The 20881-nt window shown below is 44.7% G+C and overlaps 1 long non-coding RNA gene across 1 annotated transcript; it reads left to right on the top strand.

Moving 5' to 3' along the window:
* The first annotated feature begins 15461 nt into the window (after positions 1 to 15461).
* On the top strand, positions 15462 to 20102 carry LOC139075553 (uncharacterized). The gene is made up of 2 exons (XR_011526049.1): positions 15462 to 15680; positions 19439 to 20102. It is a non-coding gene; the product is annotated as an uncharacterized lncRNA (long non-coding RNA).
* The last annotated feature ends 779 nt before the right edge of the window (positions 20103 to 20881 follow it).

Here is a 20881-nt window from a genome sequence, read left to right as displayed (position 1 = left end):
TGCTGAGGCGTCAAAATCAGCCCAGGTGCCTCACGGCAATGGCTGGGGCAGGGGCATGGCTGGGGCTGGGCAGCTGCTAGTGGACGCCCCCGCAAACTTAACTGATTGCTTCCCACACAATGGATGCTGTGCTAGGCCGCTTATGGGACAAAAGATCAGCAGTCAAGACTCTGCCAAAAAGGCCCTCCCTATCTGAGGTGGCGGCTAGGAAACGTGCACAGAAGCAGGCCTGTCTTAATATGTATGCGGCCAGGACAAAAGTATCAGTAGAGGCCTACATATTATATGTCTAAATATTTAAAAACTGTAACTCAAGCTAACATACTGTTGACTAAAATATTGTCCTCCTCCCTTAACACATATAACTTCAAATAACCTGAGAAGGCCAGGTTTGAGTGTAGAACTCCCTCTGATTCCTTGCAGTTCTGTGCTTGGATATTGCTGTGGCAGGCAGCTTCTAAGATGGCCCCCAGGGATCCCCACCTCTTGATATTTACACCCTGGTGCAGTCTCCTCCTCTTGAGTATAGATGAGACCTATGACTTGCTTCTAACCAATAGAATGTGTTAAATGGGATGGGATGTTACTACCATGGTTAGGTTACGTAAGATAATGACTTCTCTCTTGCTAGCAGACTCTCCCTTCCTAGCTTTGATGAAGCGAGTTGCCATGTTGGAGAGGCCAACATTACAAGTAAATGAGGGTCGCCTCTGGACAACAGCCGGCAAGGAGCTGAGGCCTGTAGTCCAACGATGCATGAGGAACTGAAATTCTGCCAACAGCTACATGAGCTTAGAAGCAGATTCTTCCCCATCAAGTCTTCAGATGAGACCCGAGCACTGGATAACACTTTGAGAGAGACCTTGAAACAGAGGACCCAGCTAAGCCCTGCCCAGATTCCTAGCTCACAGAAACCGTGAGATAATAAATATGTGCGTGCTTAAGTCACTAAGTTTGTGATAATTTGTTACATAACAATATAAAACTATGTAATAGCACTGCTGGAAGAGTTGGCCTTCGGCCATGGCCCCCAGTTAGTGGCCTACTCATCTTTTCTTTTCTTTTCTTTTTTTTTGAGGAAGATTAGCCCTGAGCTAACTGCTGCCAATCCTCCTCTTTTTGCTGAGGAAGCCTGGCCCTGAGCTAACACCCGTCCCCATCTTCCTCCACTTTATATGTGGGACGCCTACCACAGCATGGCGTGCCAAGCGGTGCCATGTCCCCACCTGGGATCCAAACCAGCAAACCCTGGGCCACCAAAGCGGAACATGTGCATTTACCCTCATCTTTTCTTCCTACCTCCTCTTCATCTTGAACCTTGAGGAGCCTCATGTTCATCTCTATAGACACTCCAGCTTTTGTGTCAGTCCTACCACCCCCACTCCCTACTCCTAGACATCCTTCAGGCCTAGGGGGTGCATGTACTCAGCTGGTGCTGCCCACGGAAGCAGTGCTGCCCTTGGGAGGACAGGCCAGGGGATGACTCCAAACAAGTGCTGGGAATGGCTCAGGGCCATTTATGTAGGGAATTCCAGGGTCCCAGGTACTCAGAACATTCCAGAAGAGGGGCTTCAGGTCCTTGCCCTGCCCCACCCACTGACTTTCCACCTCACTGGAAAGGACACGGCTAGAGCTGGGGCAGAGCAAGGTCCTCTAACACACAAGGCCAAGGCCAGAGGTCCCTTTTGCCCAGTCTAAGGCCAGCACTGCACTCATGAGAAGCACTGGTTGAGGGCTAGGCAGATTGGAACAGACCCAGAGAGCTGCCTGAGGAGCGTAAATAAGCAGATCTGCTGTATATCTGAGGGGAATCTTCAGAGGGAGCTGTGGGTTGAGCTGGGCCATAAAAGAGGGAGGGTTAGGGAGCAGGGCAATGGAAAGGCCTCCAGCAAGGCAGCCAGAATGGAGTTGTTACTTCCCAACAATGTCGTTTCTTTAGGGCAGACTAGTAAAGAGTTTGGGCTATGGAGTTAGAATGCATCTGTTAAAATCCTGCCTCTGTACACTGGTTGTGTGACTTTAGTCCAACTTCCTAAACTCTGAGCATGGTTTCCTCATATGTAAAATGGGGATAATAATACTACCTATTCCATAGGTTGGTGGAGAGGATCAATGCATGCAAAATGCCTGGTAAGTGTTTCATGAATATTGCTGATTACTAAGGAAACTGAGGCTCAAAGCAGATGAAGGGTGATCTTTCTGCTCCCTAGTGCTACTTGCCTTGCTCTATAAATCAGAGGGAGAAGTGAGGAGGGGTTCACTGAGCTGCTAGATTACGCATTTGCTCAACAAGCCCTTATGGAAACTTTCAGAGCATGGTCCTTCCTCATGCCCTCCTTCCTCAAACGCTGTGAGAGCCACAATGAAGCAAAGGGAAGGTGCTGAGTGTGGAGATCTGGGTTCTGTGATGCCTGTCCTTAATGAGTGTGTTCCATTGGGCAAGGCCCCTAGTATCTGCTGCCTCATCTGTGAAGTGAAGGGGTTATCAGTGTCCCTCAAAGAGTGAACCACAGTCCTGCAGCCTCAGCATCACCTGGAGCATGTTCAAAGCACAAGATCTCAGGCTCCACCCCAGACCTACTGAGTTGGAATCTCTAGGGCTGTGGCCTGAGGATCTGCACTTCTAACACACTCTCTCGATGATTCTTTGCTCACTAAAGTTTGAGGATCACTGGGGTGGACTGTCAGAGGTCTTCACAGACCTGGCTCCACTGATGCCCTCAGGCTGCTGTGGGAAGCCTAAGGGCTGGGTTTCCTGGGCCTCCACCCTGGCCCAGTGTGGGCCTCCACCAGAGCAGCTCCACTTTCATAGGCACCTGTGGGGTTTTGGGGAAACAGACACTCTGCTTCTACCCGTTAGAGTTTAGAAACTGCTTGCTATGGTCTGAGTGTTTGTGTCTCCCCAAATTCCTACGTTGAAATCCTAACCCCCAAAGGTGATGGTCTTAGGAGGTGGGGCTTTTGAGAGGGGCTTAAATCCGGAAGGTGGAGCCCTTGTAAATGGGATTAGTGATCTTATAAAACAGGCTCCAAAGAGCTCCCTACCCTCTTTGCCACAAGAGGATACAAGGAGAAGTCTGTAACTTGGAAGGGGGCCCTTACCCAACCATGTTAGCACCCTAATCTCGGACTTTTAGCCTCCAGAACTGTGAGATAAAAATTTCTGTTGTTCTCATGCCACTCAGTGTGTGCTATTTTGTCATAGCAGCCGGAGCAGACTAAGATACTGCTGAGCTGGGGTGTAGGACTGGCTATATATGAAAATATATAAAATGTTCAAAAAGCAGGAAAAGAAGCTTTTTGCTTTTTTCTGTGGTCTCCCTCTTGACTCGTCATGTGTTTTAATGTCATGACCTCTCAGGCATGGGGATACCTGCAGGGTGAGTACAGACCCTCACAGGCTTCTGGCACTCCACCCCAACCCCCACCCTCCCTGTGTTCGCACCCAGTCCCTGCCTAGGGTGCTGCAGCTTACAGGGAGACCTCTGAGCTCCGGCTGGAACAAAAGCAATTGCAGCTGGAAGCAAGCAGTGTAGCCAGCAGCAATCTGGTACTCAGAGTGATTAATGAATGCATTTGGAAATATCCTCCTGAGTTGGCCTCAGCCTGTACCTGAACTGTGGTTGACGCAGCAGTATATTTCTGTATAATCTCTTTTGACAGCTGGGAGGAGGGCAAACCCACAAGACTAACCCAATTACAATAAAAGAGAGATCTGACTGCTCCCTGTTGACAAGGTGAACACAAGGGCATCCCAATTCAGGGATATAGTGCTTCGGGAGCAGTGAGCTGCTGGCACAGAAAGTACTTTCCTGTCCAGCTCCCTGGCATATTTTTACTTCATGACAAGTGGTGGCTGTCACTCCTCGCCTGTGTCAGGTTGGGTGATACGAAGGGAGCCAAGTAGATTGGGCTCCCTGTGCACCCATAGCCGGGCCTCTGGTACATCAGCCCAGGAGGAGATGTGCAGACGTAAGAGCCCTGATCAGGGACTCGGAAATGCTGAGGTCTCCTCCGATTCTCCATCACACGGGGTGGCTTTGGGGAGACGTTCAGCTTCCCTGCGCCTCAGTATTCTCATCGTAACAGAAAGGTATTAAATTAGATTATCCTTTACCACCACCTGTCCCTTCCTGAACATTTCATATGGTTAAGGATTTATTTATTTATTTATTTTTTTTAAAAGATTTTTTTTTTTCCTTTTTCTCCCCAAAGCCCCCCAGTACATAGTTGTATATTCTTTGTTGTGGGCCCTTCTAGTTGTGGCATGTGGGATGCCGCCTCAGCGTGGTTTGATGAGCAGTGCCATGTCCATGCCCAGGATTCGAACCAATGAAACACTGGGTTGCCTGCAGCTGAACACGCGAACTTAACCACTCGGCCACAAGGCCAGCCCCTGGTTAAGGATTTAAAAGAGACATTTCAGCATGTGCAGTTAATTTTACTAGAGGAGCATTAAGAACATAGGGCAGAGTAGGACACAAATGGAGAGGTGGGTTGATTACATGACAAGGGCCTAAAATGTTCTTAAAGCATTTGAGGCTTCTTTCCCAGAGGAAAGGGATATGTTCAGAGCTGGACCTTAGAAAGATGAAGTAGGATGCCAAATTTCAGAAGAACTGAGGGTAAAAGAAGCCAGGTAAGGGCCTCACACACACATCTTTGCCCTTACAGGCAGCACCAAACGCTTTCCTGAGGCCGTCCTAGTTCACGCTCGCACCAGCAGACTGAGGGAGTTCCTACTTCCCCACAATCTCACCATCACTTGCCATTGTCAGGCCTCTACATTTTTGTAACCAAATGTGTGTGAAGTGGCATTTCACTGTGATTTTAACTTGTGTCTCCCTGGTTAGTCCTGCAGTTGAGCATATTTTTGTGTATTTATATTTCCTCTTCTGTGAGTTTCCTGTTCAGTCTTTTGTCTGTTTTTCTTATGTCCTTTTAAAATCTCTTTCCCCTCATATAGATTCTGGACGCTAATATTTTGTCAGTTTTATGCAGTGCAAATGTATTTTCCCAGTTTGTCGTGGGTCTTTTAACTTGGTTTATTGTGACTTTAAAAAAAGAATTCAGATAACTGTAACCTAGTTGAATTCATCAATATTTTTACTTATGATTTGTTCTTTAATATATTTTTAAGAAATCATTAGGGCCAGCCCTGTGGCGCAGCGGTTAGTACACACATTCCACTTCCTGGTGGCCTGGGGTTCACGGGTTTGGATCCTGGGTGAAGACATGGCACCGCTCGGCAAAAGCCATGCTGTGGTAGGCATCCCACATATAAAGTAGAGGAAGATGGGCATGGATGTGGGCTGAGGGTCAGTCTTCCTCAGCAAAAAGAGGAGGATTGGCAGTAGTTAGCTCAGGGCTAGTCTTCCTCAAAAAAAAAAAAAAAGAAATCCTTTTCTACTCTCAAGTCATAAAGCTATTTTTGATTTTTCCTATATTTTCTAAAACTTTTAATGTTTTCTTTTCATATTTAGGCCTTTGCACACTGAATTTATTTTGGTATATGGTGTAGGATAAGGAAGGATCAGATTGGCTCCAATTTTACCTTTTCCACATGGCTACCCAGTTGTCCCAGCACCACACATTGAATGGTTCATAGCTCAGCTCTGCCACCCAGGGCCAAGAAGAGGCTGAGACAAGCAAGATGCCCCCTCTTAGGGTGGTGAGGGTCTGCAGCCGAGAGTGAGCAGCTCCTTCGATTTTGTACCCGCGGCACTTTGCTTGCCTCACCCTATCCCGGTCCTGCTGTCTCTCTTGCCTTCCAGGGGCCCCAGCTCATGGCAGAAAGGCTTGTCCTGACAGCGACACACGAGACTTTGGGTCTCCTGCCCAGGAATGTTGGTTCCTAAGACAGAAGAGTCTTTGTGAAGAAGGAGGAAAAGGAGCCCTGGAATCTCCTGTTGGCTCTCGCCTGGGGAAGGACGGATGCCTGGGACTGAGGGGAGGGGAGGACCAGACTGGTGCCCCTGAGGTAGTGTGAGAGGCTTTATAGCTTTCTGAGGCTTCTGGGGACAAGGGGCTGGTGCATACAGGGCCTTTTCCCTCCATGCTGTCTTGAGCAGACCCTGCAGGATCTGGTACTTATTGGTTCTACCCGCTGCCTTCTCCATAGAATTTGGGAGGTGCTTAAGGGCCCCGAGAAAGTTTAAGCTACTGCATAGATGTGGAACAGATACCAGTAGAAGGAGAGAAAGATTTCCTTCTTTTAATTCTCTTTCAATCCTTCTAATTGTATCTGGGAGAAAGTTCTCCTTTGGTTTAAGGGGGTCAAGCCTCACTGACACTTGTTAATCCCTCCTTTAACTCCCAGAGGCTCAGGCTTTGAAGACGTGGAAGCTGCAGCATCTAACGAGACATTTCATCCCATTGCTTTGTTTTCATTGTATTTATTTGGGGGGATTGCCTTCTATTCTAGCAAGTGATGACAGTTTGCTATTAGTAATGCTAATAAAAGTTGCCTTTTTAATACGTGTTTGAGCAAAGAAGTTCACCTTATGTATATAAAATCACATTTATGTGTGCATTTGGATAAAGAGATGTAGGAAAGGAGGGTCACCAACATGTTGATGGTGGTTATCTCACGGTGATTTTTGTCTTCCTTATACTTCTTTGCGTTGTTTGCTTTTTTTTACGATGAGCATACATTATTTATATAATCAGAAAATAACGATTTTTGTTATGGAGAAAGGTATATATATTTAAGGGAACATATTAAGTACATAATAATACAAGGAATATATGGATTTGGCAACATGGTTGGTTCTACCCCCTCTGCCAGACAGGAAGAGGAGGAGCTGGCTGAACCCTTGCAAAGAGCAAGGACAGCCTTCCGGTCACGGGAAATTCGATTGCCTACTCCCCAGGGGTGGGCTTTGTCCTTTCAGCGTTGTTCAGAAGAGTCAGCTCAGTTACAACTTTTTTTTTTTAAAGATTTTATTTTTCCTTTTTCTCCCCAATGCCCACTGGTACATAGTTGTGTATTTTAGTTGTGGGTCCTTCTAGTTGTGGCATGTGGGATGCTACCTCAGCATGGCCTGATGAGCAGTGCCATGTCCGCACCCAGGATCTGAACCCCAAACCAGTGAAACCCTGGGCCACCAAAGCAGAGTGAGCAAACTGAACCACTTGGCCACAGGGCGGCCCCCAGTTACAACTTTTGAATCAGCTAAAGCATTGATCATTTGGCCAGATGGGCCCGAGCTTCTGTGGTGTGTTAGATCTTTGCCTGGCTGCATTCAGATGCCCCAGGTTGGGTTGGACAAAGGGAACCCGGCAGGGTCTTGAGGTCTGTTATTTGAGAGTGCTGTCCTGTGAATGGTCTGTTGTATCAGACCTGACAGGTGACAGCCTTCTCCCTGCTGGGTTGTTCCCTGTCTGTGGGGTGACCACTGTCCGGTTCTCTTCCCAAAGAGTCCTGGCAGCTGGCCAGTTCATGGTGCTGGCCATCCCCCAGGGAGGGCATGATTTCACGGGAGCCTGTGGGGCAAAGGGTTCCTGATGTGTAGCCCCAAGAATCCTCAGTTCACTGCCCTCAGGAGAAAGCTCCTTTCCAGATCACACCTCAAGTTATTGTTTAATCTTTAATGGGGCCAACACAGTCCAGATGCAACAAAGAGCAGGCAATTAATCATAGATCCTCCTTGGGGTTTTACCTGGCTTCATAGTCTGACTCCTGTTCTGGGCATCTGATTATGGGACAGGTGGGGGTTGGGCCAACAATGTCTGCCAATCACAAGACAATATAGACTACATAGTCACTAATCAGTAGGCTCTGTATAGGAGGCCCCGCCCTCCTGGAGGTGGCAGTCTGATGGAGAAGGCAGACAAATGATGGCAGATGTGAGAGGGTTTGCAGGAGAGGAGGGGGCTGCTGCAGCACACAACAGTCATCTCTGACAGGGGGACAGGGAGCGGAGTCTGAGCGGGAGACATTTAGACTGAGACACAAAGAAAGAGTTTGCCAGGTGAGGAGATGGGAGGAAAAGCGATCCAGGAAGAGGGAACAGTGTATGCAGAAATCCAGAGGCCAGAGGGACCCTACTGTGTTCAGCTGGGAGATGCCCTTCAGGTGGCTGAGGAAGGGAGACCAAGGTGGGGAGACAAGCAGGGCCCAGATCCTGTAGGACCTCCTAGGACAGGAGTTCTCAACCGAGAGCTATTTTGTCCTCCAGCGACATTTGGCAAGGTTGTCAGACCTTGGTTGTTTCAAGTATGCGGGGGGAGGTGCGGGTGGGGGGTGGGGCTGCTACTGGCATCTAGTGGGTAGAGGCCCTGGACGCTGCTAAACATTCTGCAACATCCTTGCACAAGATAGCTTCTGGCAACCAAGAATGATCCAGCCCAAGATGTCAGTAGTGCTGAAGTTGAGAAACACTTATTTAGGATCACTTTAAGGACTTTGGTTCCTTATTCTAAAGCCGAGGGGAAGCCATGACGGGGTTTTATACAGGAGAAGGACACGATCATATTTACGTTTTAAAGTCTGGCTGCTCTGAGGAAATTTTGAGATCTAACTGTTCCAGTTCGGGGCCAATCTCCTAGTGGTCTTGGACCCACTCTCCAGCTTGGGAATTTCCAGCCTCTGATTTTCTTTCCCCCCTGGGGCTTGCCTTTGAACCGCTCTGTGGCCAAAAGGTTTCTACCAGGTCAGGGAATCCAATTCAGATACTTAGTAAGAGCTAAGCAGGCCAGGGAGTTTCCACTGGGTATAATAGGCACAGCACTAGGCCTACAAGATGTTTAAGACCATGTGGCAGGCAGAAAATGGCCCCCCAAAGATGTCCATGTCCTAATCCCCAAAGCCTGTGAATATGTTACTATACACAGCAACGGGATTTTGCAGATGTGATTACGTTAAGGAACTTGAAATGGGAAGATTATCCTGGATTATCTGAGTTGGCCAATGTAATCACAAGGGTCCTCTTAAGAAGGAGACAGGAGGGTCAGATTCAGAGGAGCTATGGTGACAGAAACAAAGACCAGAGAGAGAGAAAGAGAGAGATTTGATGATGCTATGCTGCTGGCGTTGAAGATGGGGGATGGGGCCAGTCCTATAAAATAATAAATTTGAGTGCCACTAAATTTCTGGCAGTTTGCGAAAATAGCAACTGGAAACTCATATAGCCTGGTAAAAGTTTTAATTAACTCTGAAATAAAAAAGGAAAACTGCAAAATAGAAATTAATAAATGTCATGTATTTTAAAATTTGTTTTATAATATTTAATATATACAAAAAAGCCTAAAGACTAAAACAACACACAACCAGGCCCAGGTAATGTGGGTAACCACATTACTCACTCAACTCAAGAAATAAAGCAGTTCTAATTCAGCTGAAGTCCCTTGCAGACCCATCCCAGATCTCATTTCCCTCTCTTCCTTCCAGAGGTAACCAATATCCTAAATTTGGTATTTATTATTCTCGTGTACTTTTTTTTTTCCCAAGGAAGATTAGCCCTGAGCTAACATCTGCTGCCAATTCTCCTCTTTTTGCTGAGGAAGACTAGACCTGAGCTAACATCCGTGCCCATCTTCCTCTACTTTATATGTGGGATGCCTACCACAGCATGGCTTGGTGAGCAGTGCCATGTCCGCACTTGGGATCGGAACTGGCGAACCTCGGGCCCCTGAAGCGGAATGTGTGCACTTAACCACTGCACCACTGGGCCGGCCCCTCATGTGCTTTTTACACTTGTATCTCCAAACAATATGTAGCACTGCTTTGCATGCTATTTTACATACATGACATCATAGCATGTGTTTCCTTACGCAGCTTGGTTTTTGCATCTAACGTTTTGAGAATCACTATTGTTGATGGAGGTAGTGACTGCCTATTATCCTATTGTATGAATATATCATCCTTGATTTATCTATTCTGCTGATGAACATTTCAGTTGTTGTCAGTTTTGGCAATTACAAACAAAGAGGCCATAAACATCTTTGTGCCTGTCTCTTGGTATATCTCTACAAGATTTCTCTAGGGTTGATTCCTAGGAGTGAAACTACTGGGACCTTAGATAAATAGCTTTTCCAGAGATTTTCAAACTGCTCTTCAAAGAGGCCAGGCCAATCTACACTCAACCAGCAATGCACTGACCTGGTGGTGGTGGTGATATTGTTAGTCTATACGATTTTTGCTGATATGATATAAATATATATTTTTTTTGGGGGGGGGGGGAGATTAGCCCTGAGCTAACTGCTGCCAATCCTCCTCTTTTTGCTCAGCAAGACTGGTCCTGAACTAACATCTTCCTCTACTTTATATGTGGGACGCCTACCACAGCATGGCTTGCCAAGCTGTGCCATGTCTGCACCTGGGATCCAAACTGGTGAACCCTGGGCCGTCAAAGCGGAAAGTGCGAACTTAACCACTGCACCACCGGGCTGGCCCCTGCTGATATGATATTTTATTGTGGTGGTTTTAACTCTCATTTTCTGGATTACTATGGAATTGAGCATCTTTTCCTATGTTTATAGGTCATTGCTGTTTCTTCCTCTGTAAATTGCTTATTCATCTTTTTGTCCATTTTTCTATAGAGTTGATTGTTGTGTTCTTATTAGTTCATAGACGTTCTTTATATTATTTTGGATACTAATCCTCTGCAGCTATATGTGTTGTAAATGTCTTCTCCCATTTTGTGGTGTGTCTTTTCATGAACACGTGGCGTCTATTGAGGCAAAGATATCATCTTATTCCAAGGCAGCATTTGGGCAGGAATTCAGTTCCATGATCCACCCACGGTCCTGGTCTGCCACTTAGCTTCAAGGCTCAGCTGGTGCAGATAGTTAAGGCAGGGTTACATAAAATGATTTTCAAAGGTGAGGAGTGTCTTCTAGACATGCTCAGTGTTGTTAATAATTTGTTATGAAACGATATACATACATTTATTTAAACCAGAGAGCACAAACTCAGTGCCTACAGGGAGCCTGGTGGGTAACATAAAAGATTAAAGTGGGCTGGGTGGGACATGCAGCCTTCTCAGAGGCACTTACTTGAGGCTGCCCTAAATGGATACCAGTATTACTCTCATCTTACAGATAAGGAAATCTAGGCTTAGAGAGGTTAAGCAACTTGCCCAAAGTCAAATAACTGGAAAATAAAAGAACCAGAATTCAAAACTAGGCTGTCTGCCTCTTGGGCCCATACTCTTAACTAGGATGCTAAAATGCTGCTCAAGGAACAAGAAATATTTCACATTTCTCTTAACTCTACTATAAGGAATATAGCACTGCAGGTGAGATTAGAAATGACAACTGGCATTGGGCCTCAGTGTTGGGAATTATTAGGGCATGGTGAGGACTGTAGCAGGTTGGAGAGGAAATGCCTGCTACATGGGTCCTTGATTCCAGCTGCCTGATGTCAGCAGGAAACGCAGACCTAGTGTTGCCAAGATCTGCTTTTTTTTCAAGAGAAGCTGGAAATTCAGATTTTTATGGGAATGGCAACTGATTTTTAAGTACTGGCAATAAAATTAAATAATTTTACAATATTGCTCAGACCAAATATAACAATTTTTGTGGGCTGCCACTTTATGACACTTGATTTAGCCCAGAATGAATTATTGGTTTACAGCCTGAACTACCTTTCAGGGTAACCAATTCTGTAAAAATCATATGAAATAACATTTCCTTCCACTTGTACTAAAATAAGCTTTTTCAAGTAATCAGTATTCACCTGTATTATAGTGCCTAGGAATGTGAAGTCCCCAGTACAATCTCACAGACTTCAGTCATGGCTCGTAGTAATCGTCTTCTTTCCAGACAGGAGTTATGACGGATGAAACAGTCACAGATCCTGGGACCGATGTTCCTGGTTTGGACTAGCTTTCCACCGAACCTTAGGAAAATGATTATTTTTTTCTCCCAGGCCAAAGCAAGTATCTTGATGTCTGTAATTGAAAATACTGCAGCACTGATGGTGTAATGCTGTGTTCTTGCTAGTTAGATTAAGCTTCAATTCCAGGGGCAGTCTACACCCGGGGGGTAGCAGCTAGCATTATATCAGAAAGGCCATCTGCCGAGGTGGCCCCTATACGTGCTTGAGTAATCTATATTTTGGTCCACAGCAGACACCGCTAATCAGCACAAGGAATATCATAAATGGATGGATTTTATTTAATAAAATTAGTGGTGTGGTGATTAGCATGAGGAATGATAGAAAAGGGCTCTCATTGATGAAATTAAAGATAGTCAAGGTGTGTGAATAGTCTAAAATATATAGAAGCACTCCTCGCATTTACCTGAACAGGATATAAGGGTCTAGCAGCGCCTTTAGCATGAACCTGTAAGGACAGAGCCAGACACTTGATCCTGAACCACATCTGTCTCCAGACATAGCTTTAGGTGGGTTTCTGGTTGCCTGATGCTGATCACAAGTATAACGCAATCCTGCCTCTGAAATGTTGTTGGTTCTGCCTCCAGCGGACCATAAATGCCAAGTAGTGATTGGATCATTTAAAAAGATAAGAGCTCGGACTTCATGGAACCTGCAGAGCAGGTTGCATGAAATGTTCTGTGCCCAATTGCTCATGAATGTTTGTTTAATGAGTGTCTTTATAGGGGGTAAAATTTGGTCTGAGACTTGCTTTCATTATAACTTAATAGCATGGTAGTTGAGTACGCAGCTGACTCTCACCCACTTCTAAATGTCTTGGGTAACTTGTAGACTAAAATTAACTTAGGCTAGTTTCCAAGAAGAAAATGGAGGAGCCAGACCTCAGAGACGAGAGGCGGTAACTGAAGGCCCCAGAAGTATATGATCTTCCTTGCTTCCCATGCCCTCCCTGTTGCAAATGGGCCTCTGAGGCCAGGCTGGAGACGCCTCTCTTCTCTTCTCTTCCTTCCCCCAGCCTTGTGAGGCTGCCTGTGAGGTCTGTTGAGGATCCGAGTTTGCATAAGCCCTGGAATCAAGCAGCTCCTGAAAACCTGGCCCCTCCCACAATAGGAAACAAGCAGAAAAGCTGGGCTGCAGGGAACTGGCTCTGTGGAATGCTCACCAGCAAACATTTTAACCTAAAGTCTAAATTACTCAGAGAAGTGGTTTTTCAGTATGAATTTCTAAAAAAGTATCGCCCATGGCTACCCCGTGCTGGATTACAGAAGTCTATAGACACTTCCCTTGCCCTTGAAAGGTTAACAGACTTTCTCTTTCAATAAATAGATTGATAAATACGGTAAAGCTCTCCTTGAGGGATTACCACAGCACAAACCAGTTCTTCCCTTGGAGAAACTCCTATATTTTTCTTTTTTCTTTAAATTCATTCCTTTCTCTGTGGAATCTTGACCTCATAAATGCTTCTCTTTTCCCCTTTTATTATTCCTGCTATGGTCCCTGAAAAGCTTTCTGTCGTTCCCTTTCAAACTTTGGCTTCTATCTCCCCTTAAATTTCATTCATGCTCCTTGATCTGAATCCTTAACCTTCAAAATTACACTCAAGGCAGGGACTCTCCCCTGTTCTCTACAGAGATGAGTGTCACTGGATTTCCAAAGCATTTCTCTGTTTCGTGTATAGATTATCTTTTCTCCCCAACTACATCTTAGGCCTATCAAGGACAGGGTCTGTTTTTAACTTCTGTTGTACCTCCCTGCCCTACAGCACCTGCTCTACAAATAAATTCTCAATGAATAATCACTTCTCATCCCATCTAGAAGATTTACAATCCATAAATGTACACTTCTAATTAATGGAAATAGAAAGCTCTGGATTGGAGGTGGGGTCACCATTATTATAGCTAACGTTTTTTAACATTTCACTTAATCCTCATACAACAATGCTATGAAGTAGGTACTAATATTATCCCCAGTAACTAATGAAAAAATTGAGACACAAAGGAGTTTAGTAATTTGTCTAAGGTCAATGGGGGAGCCTTACTGGGGGCATCCAAGACACAGCAAAATAACCTGGTGGAAGAATGGGGAGGATTTTACAGGGGGAGAGAAATTTGCTTCTCAGTAAGACCTTGAAGTAAGACCTCTTTACTAGTTTGGTAGTTTAAACATATATCCACAAATTCTTTGATATTCCTCCCTTCAAAAAGTGGAGCCTAGGGGCCGGCCCCGTAGCCAAGTGGTAAAGTTCGCATGCTCTGTTTCGGCGGCCCAGAGTTTCACAGGTTTGGATCCTGGGCACAGACATGGCACCACTCATCAGGCCATGCTGAGGTGGCATCCCATATAGCACAACCAGAGGCACTCAAAACTAGGATATACAACTATGTACTGGGGGGCTTTGGGAAGAAGAAGAAGAAGGAGGAAGAGGAGGAGGAGGAGGAGGAGGAGGAGAGGAGGAGGAGAAGGAGGAGGAGAAGAAGGAGGAGGAGAAGGAGGAGGAGAAGAAGGAGGAGAAGGAGGAGGAGGAGGAGGAGGAGAAGAAGGAGGAGGAGGAGGAGGAAGAGGAGGAGGAGGAGAAGGAGAGGAGGAGGAGAAGAAGGAGGAGGAGGAGGAGGAGGAGAAGAAGAAGAAAAAAAAGAATGGCATGTGGCAGGAGTGACAATGTATGACTCCTGAGACTAAGTCATAAAAGCCATTGTGGCTTCTTCCTTGCTCCCTTGGTCACTCCTATGAGGGAATCCAGCTGCAATGTTGTGAGGACACTCAAGCAGCCCAATGGAGAGGTCCATGTGGTAAGGAATCGAGGCCTCTTGCTAAGAGCCAGCAAGGAACTGAGGCCTTCTGCCAACAGCCATGTGAGCAAACCATCTTGGAAGAGATTCTCCAGCCCTAGTCAAGCCTTCAGATGACAGCAACCGCAGCTGACTTCTTGACTGCATCACCACAAGAGATTCAGTCACCCAGCTAAATCACTCAATTCCTTACCCGCACAAGCTTTGAGTAATAAATGTTAGCTGTATTATACTGCTAAGTTTTGGGGTAATTTGTTATATGGCAATAGATAATCAATACAACTAAGGTGATCTCTAAATGAGTAGTTCTTACCCTTTTGGACATCAGGGACCCCTTTGAGAATCTGGTAAAAGCTATGGACCCTCTCTTCAGAAAAATGCACAGACACAAAAACACATAGCTCACATTTCTGGAGGATCATATATTCTAATAAAGCGCATTCATAGATCTCAGGTTAAAAATTCCTTCTCTAAATACTAGACTCTTTGCCACAAAATCGTTTTCCTGTGGATGACTAACTTAAAATATTTTTTATTCTTTCCTTCAGTTTATTTTTCCTTGAGATGGAAGAATCAGTTGAAGAAGAATCCGCCTCCTCCCGCCACCCCCACCCCATTCCCCCAGGCTCTCTCTACCCAGCACAATTCACAGAGCAAAGGGGTCAAACTGACTTTTCTCATGGTTCTATTTTTGTGACTTAAGTCTTTAGGAAGAGAGGGGCAGGGTGACTGGTGGGATTTCCAGAAAAGCCAGAAATAGTAATTACTAGAAGTACAGGAAGGAAGTGTGTTCTTGAAAGATTAAAGTTCCAGAGTTCAGAGAAAAATGAGTTGACTTGGTTTGTCTCAGGACACATTGGAGCATTTGGGGGAATCCTACTGAGCTCACTCTTCATCCACTTGAGCCCTTCCATCCTTGTTTTCACATCTACCGAACTCCAAGGCTGACATCGCTAATACAAAGGAGAAGCATAATTATTCCTGTCTCCTGGGGAGATAAAGACCTCGAAGGGAACACAAATACGGAAGGAAGGGGTATCAAACTTTCTGAGGTCAGTATCTGCTAAATCTCTCGAGCCCATGATTTCTGATCAAACCAAGGACACTAATTGTACCTCTCAGAGTCAACTTATGCTCTGGGGACCCCGGAATGGTTCTTACTTCTATTCACGAGCGCATTTCCCTGGGCTGCAGAAATGTAATGTAATGTAGTGCAGGAAATGTAACCCAGGAAGAGAGACAGAGCTTGGGGACACCATGGTGTGTTAATTTGGGGCAAATTAAGACATTCATTAAGGGTTGGATATATATGGGACTGGAACTCTGGAGAGGTCTGGGTTTGGAGACTTTTGGTAGTTAAAACACGAGGACAAAAGAGCTTGCTCTCTGAGAATGGAATCCTGAAAACTTATGGGTAGAGGAGGAAGACAAGCCCATTAAAGAGTGAGAAGAACTGGGAGAGAGAGAAGTGAGAGAAATCAGTGGATGAGGAGTTTAAAGATGGAAAGAATGTTAAGTAGTTTCACAAATGAACAGACGGATTAGGCAAATGACAGTTGAAACGTGTCAGTTGCATTTAGCATGAGTAGGGGCTCACTGGTGGTCTTGGAAAGAGCATTATCAGCGGAGTGGAGGAGGCAGAAGCCTGATTCGAGCAGGTTGAGGAGTGAATGAGCTGCAGAAGTGGCTCACAGAAAAATGGCTAAACACAGTCACCCAAGATTTTAAATTGGGCAAGGCAGAGACTTCTGTTAGCCCCTATTGTGGGCAGCAGTCTTAGAGGCAGCTGGAAGACTGTAGTGAAAGGATTTTATTCATTTTGCTGTTTGTTCATAATCTTTTATTTATTTTTTGTTTTTTTAATTTTTCCTTTTTCTCCCAAAGTCCCCCGGTACATAGTTGTGTATTTTTAGTTGTGGGTCCCTCTAGTTGTGGCATGCAGGATGCCGCCCCAGCATGGCTTGACAAATGGTGCCATGTCTACGCCCGGGATTTGAACTGGCGAAATCCTGGGCACCGAAGCAGAGCGTGCGAACTTAACCACTCGGCAACGGGGCTGGCCCCTCATAATCTATTTTTATTGAATGAGTAAAATTATATTTTTAATAAACCAAGGTAGCTCTCTAGAGATGTAAACTTTGATGTGGAGAAGATGCAACTAAGTGAGCACAAATAAGCAGATCAAAAGCCATCTGCCCAAACTAGAACTATCAGAGACGAAAAAGCCTTGCCAGGCATAGGGACAGACAAGAAGCTGATGAGGAATCAAAGAATTAAAGGGTAAAGGATTACAAGGGGAGACACATGGAATCCAAAGGTCAGGGCAGGTGATAAGACAGTCTGCTGCCTTGTCTAAATGGATATAACCTCTGAGACACTCAGCCTCTCTGAGTAATTAGCACCAGTCTTAGATGTACTAGAGAGTAAAGAGGAGATGGACAAATTCCACAGACAATTCTAGGACTTCGATTCAGAACACAGAGAACATAGGACTTATAGTATTATTTTATTAGAAATAAATTGATTTCCTATATGTTTTAACAAATAATTTTCTGTATGTTTAATAATAATCTTTCTGGTTTAAAAAAAAGTGAGCAAAGACAACATCTTTCAAGAAGGTTCTCCAGGCTGCCGGCAGGTGCTGCCCTCACAGCTCCTGCTGTGCTTTTCTGTGCTCAACATTCACTGAAGGCCTATCACCTGCCTCTACAACTATGTTACTATGCCTGTCTAGTGATTCTGTCCCTTGGAGACACTGGCTACAGGTGATCCCCAGCCCTTCAGCAGAGCCCAGTATGTGGGTCCAGGGGGCCACACTCCCTTAGGCTTTCATTCAGGTTTAGGTAACACCCCTGTGCCTCAGGCCTTATAGGAAGTGTTTGCCCACGCCAAGACCTCCCCACCCATTCCCACCCCCCCACACCCACTGCTGCTGAGCTAGTGTCTCCCGTTGGGACACCTGTTATGTTACATAGACTAGAAAGATCACGTGAGGGCCAGCATCAACTTTCAGGAAGCAAGGCTGAGAGCCCACAGTGCTTTCATGATGTGCTCAGCCTCAAAACCCCAATTGCCTGCTTGCTATATCCACAGAACGCTCCACCATTTCCATTAAAATACAGGAAGAGAAGCAACAAAAGACAAATTTCCTGCTAAACATTTGGTGGCAACCAGATATAAAAAGAGGAACAATAAAATGTGAATATGATGATGACCGTTATGTACCCAGATGGCTTTCCTGTTGAAAAAGTCCAGCTTGGAGGATGGGGTGGGGAACTTGGTCACACAGCTGTGAGCTCAGGATGGTCACACAGGCAGCTCTCTTGCTTGAGGGTCAAGAAGAATCTGGGAGCATTGGCTTCTTTGATGTCACAATAAAGCAAATGTTGGACTTTCTCAAAAGTTGGAAGCTCTGACTCTTTTTGCTAACCTTAGAGGCCAGCTGGCTTTTTTTTTTTTTTTTTTTTTGAGAAAGATGAGCCCTGAGCTAACTGCTGCCAATCCTCCTCTTTTTGCTGAGGAAGACTGGACCTGAGCTAACATCCATGCCCATCTTCCTCTACTTTATATGTGGGATGCCTACCACAGCATGGCATGGCAAGCGGTGCCATGTCTGCACCCAGGATGCAAACTGGTGAACCCCAGGCCGCCGAATCGGAACATGTGCACTTAACCCCACTAGGGGGCTTCTTGGGGGCTGGGTCTGACTGTGGAAAGTCCTTAATACATGTGGTAGCATTTGCAGCTGATGAATTTTCTGCCAGAGTGGCTGTGAAACGAGACCCCCAGTTGTGGACAGGCCTCCTAACATCCCAGACACCTTGTGTCAGCTGTCATGGAACCCTCAGATCCCACTTTCTGCCTCCAGGACCTACCTCCTCCTAGGACCTGAAGTTCAGTCCCACTCCCAATGCCTACAAAGAAAGCTTTTGGGAAAATAATATGAAACAATGATTTTATTACTTTTGTTCAAAATAACATATTCATTCTAAAAATTCAAGCAATATAGAAAAGTACAACAAAGAAAGTTTAAAAATTCACTATAAATCCTACTGCCCAGAGACAACCATTCCCAGTATCTGTAAAACACCATTAGAGACTCTATAGGTATGTGGATAAAAGGTAGAATGACTGATAGAATTTTATAAAAATAAGATGATACTCTGCATACTATTTTAAATGAAAAAAAATTTTTTTAAGATTTTATTTTTCCTTTTTCTCCCAAAGCCCCCCAGTACATAATTGTGTATTTTTAGTTGTGGGTCCTTCTAGTTGTGGCATGTGGGATGCTGCCTCAGCATGGCTTGATGAACAGTGCCATATCCGTGCCCAGGACTCGAACCGGCGAAACACTGGGCCACTGCAGCGGAGCGTGCAAACTTAACCACTTGGCCACGGGAGGGGGCTGGCCCCTGAAAAATTTTTAGTATTGTTTTACTTGAATTTAATGTTAGAAAAACTGAAGCAAAACTTAGAAATGACAAAATTGGTTATTTTTTTCAACACAAGTTCTTAAAAGATTAATTCTTTCAGAATTAAAGCATTAAGAGATTGAATTTGCTATGATTTTTTTTAAAAAAACAAGGCAAGCTTCAATTTTAAGTGGTATCTATTGATTTCCTGCTATGAATGAACCACGAGGAATTACCCATCCTTATACTTTATGCCATTGCCCAACTCTGTCTCTTGATTTTTATACATTGTTAATGTTTACCTCATTTCATTTTGTTCTCTAACCATACTATTGCCTTTATACTTGAAGGATAAGTTGGCATGTACACATCCTTGAATCACATTTTCTTTTCTTCAGATCTTTTTAGATGCTGATCCTCTGTCTTCTGGCATTGTGGAGAAGCCTGAAGAAATCCGATTTTTCTCTCTGTACATGGCTTATTAACCACATGGCCATCCACGTGAGATTTTCTTTATCTTTGGTGTTTCATAACCTCCAGGAGGATATACCCTGATTTGAAGAGTCTATATCAGTTTTTCTTGGAATATGTATGCCCTTTTCATCTACCGATTCAAGTCATCCTTATTTCAAGAAAGTTCTCTTCTGTTTTATTTTTGAAAATAATTTGATTAATTCCTTTTATGCTCCTTCTTCAGAAATGCCTATTCTCCTTCAGAAATGCCAAGGATCTCTATTATTGGTTTTCCATAACAATAGCAATTTTCTCTAGAATCATCAACAAATCTTGTTTTCTGTTATTGTTCATTTCCCGTGATTTCCCAGAGTTTTTCCACACTATGGTTCCAACTATATAGTCAGTTATTTGTATCCCATTTTCTCTCGCTTCTAATGTAGATTCCATCTGTATCATGGTTTACTCTTCCATTTTTATCCTGCATCTACCATCTTGCTTTTTATCTTCTTTCATTTTTTAATATTTCTTCTTTGAATTCTTATGTCTTTTCCTTGGGATCTTTTTCTAGAAAGATACTGTTTGAAGTTTCTTTGAGAATATAAAGAATTTATCTGAACATCTTTTCTGTTTCCTTGGGTAATTCTTCTTGCAGTGTTAATTTTTTTTTTTATCAGTCTTTTGTGTATAGTCCCTTCCTCTACAATTTCTATGCATAAATCCTGTTATAGTTTCCTTTTCGATTATGACTTATCATTGAATGGGGTCCACTGCTGGTTGAATAACAGAATGTCAAGTGGAAAAGTTGGTGGGGGGATTGGAGAACATCTAAGATCCTTAGCGTTAAACAGCCTTTCAGTTATTTACTTTTCCTTGGGGACTATCTCCCCTTAGCTTTTGGTATTCTGGAAATCCCTGTGGGTTAGACTCATAGGCTCCCTGTGGTGCCATCTGATGGTCCCTTCCTCCACTTCCTCCTTTCCCTTGCCATCATCCCATGCATCATACCTGCAAGTCTCCCTTCCTGGAGGCAAGGTCAGCAAGGTGGGTTCTGCAGACCTACCTAACCTGCCACTCTGCAGTGTGGATCCCACTCTATACGGGACATTCCCGTCTCTGGAGGCAACCTATGCTACCATATCTCGTAGATGGAGTAAAGGTGTCATCAGCCAATCTTCCACCATGGACCTTCGGAAAGATCTGGGTCCTGCCATGAGTTCAAGGAGGCACCTGGCATCTCTCTTTCCTGTTCCTGTTCTGATCCCACAGTAATGAGAAGGTTTGCTTCATGGTTTCTGGTATGTTGCTTCCTTGTCTCATTGAAAATGAAGGGTACCTCCCTCCCATTTTTAATTTCTTTCACTATGTTCAGTGGGGTTCATAAAAGG

Source organism: Equus przewalskii, chromosome 14 (assembly GCF_037783145.1).
Source record: "Equus przewalskii isolate Varuska chromosome 14, EquPr2, whole genome shotgun sequence".
Taxonomy (NCBI): Eukaryota; Metazoa; Chordata; class Mammalia; order Perissodactyla; family Equidae; genus Equus; species Equus przewalskii.
Note: the sequence above shows the minus strand (reverse complement) of the source record. Positions and strands in the feature narration are given on the sequence as shown.